Raw genomic sequence first — 1,203 nt, forward strand, 5'->3', positions numbered from 1 at the left:
CAAGTATTTTCTTAATCCTCAAAAAAAATTTTTTTTTTTCTTTTTTTTTTTCGAAAAATTTTTTAATAAAAATTTTTAAATTTAAATGTTTAAATTTTTAAAAAAGGTTTATTTATTTATTTTGAGAGAAAGAGAGAGAGAGGCAGAGGGGGGGGGAAAGAGAATCCCAGGCAGGCTCTGCACTGATAGTGCAGTGCTCAACGTGGGGCTCCAGCCACAAACCAAGAGATCAAGACTTGAGCCAGAAACAAGGGTCGGATGCTTAACTGACTGAGACTCCCAGACACCCTGAAAAAATATTTTTAAATAAAAATTAATTTAACTACTTTGGATAACTTGAAGTTGAATTAAAAAATGATTGTCAAATATCGTGTTTGTGAGATAACTTTGGGGCAAAGTGGTGGAGGAATTATAAAAATATAGAGGACTCTGCACTCTGATTGCTTCAGGATGTGTTTCAGCTCCAAGAGCTTTGAAGAAACCCAAAGTGGAAATCAAATTTGATGCATTACATATGTGGCTTTTGTAGAAAGACCACTGAGACTCAGGAAAAGGCCTTGGCCCAAATTCAAAAGATTGGCAAATAAATCTCCTCTTTTAGTAGTTTAAGTTAAAATGGTTATGTTTATATATTTTTTAATAGATTCCCCGCTTTAACTGGCTTTTTTGATCAATCACTCCCTAGTGGTTGTATCAGATAAGATACATGCCTACATGTTGGGAACACAGGTCCACAGGGAGTACACTGGAATCACACTATATAAGCCTAAATAATTTAGCATTCTTTTTTTTTTAATGTTTTTTATTTATTTCTAGGAGAGAGAGAGAGACAGCGTGAGCAGGGGAGGGTCAGAGAGAGAGGGAGTCACAGACTGAAACAGGCTCCAGGCTCTGAGCTGGCAGTCAGCACAGAGCCCGACGCGGGGCTCGAACCCACGAACCGTGAGGTCATGACCTAAGCGAAAGTCGGACGCTTAACCGACTAAGCCACCCGGGCGCCCCAATAATTTAGCATTCTGATTTTCAGGAATGCCTCTCCTGGCTAAACAATATGTACCTGTAGCTTTCAGTTCCTCAGAGTGAGGCTGCAACTACTCCCAGACTAACTGATCCAGTATTTTGTTGCCACCCCTAATCAGCAAAGGCACACTGCTGCCTACTGAGGGCCAAGGGCAGCCTTTCAAGGCTTCTGCACAGATATCT

Source organism: Crocuta crocuta, unplaced genomic scaffold (genome assembly GCF_008692635.1).
Source record: "Crocuta crocuta isolate KB4526 unplaced genomic scaffold, BGI_CrCroc_1.0 scaffold788, whole genome shotgun sequence".
Classification (NCBI taxonomy): domain Eukaryota; kingdom Metazoa; phylum Chordata; class Mammalia; order Carnivora; family Hyaenidae; genus Crocuta; species Crocuta crocuta.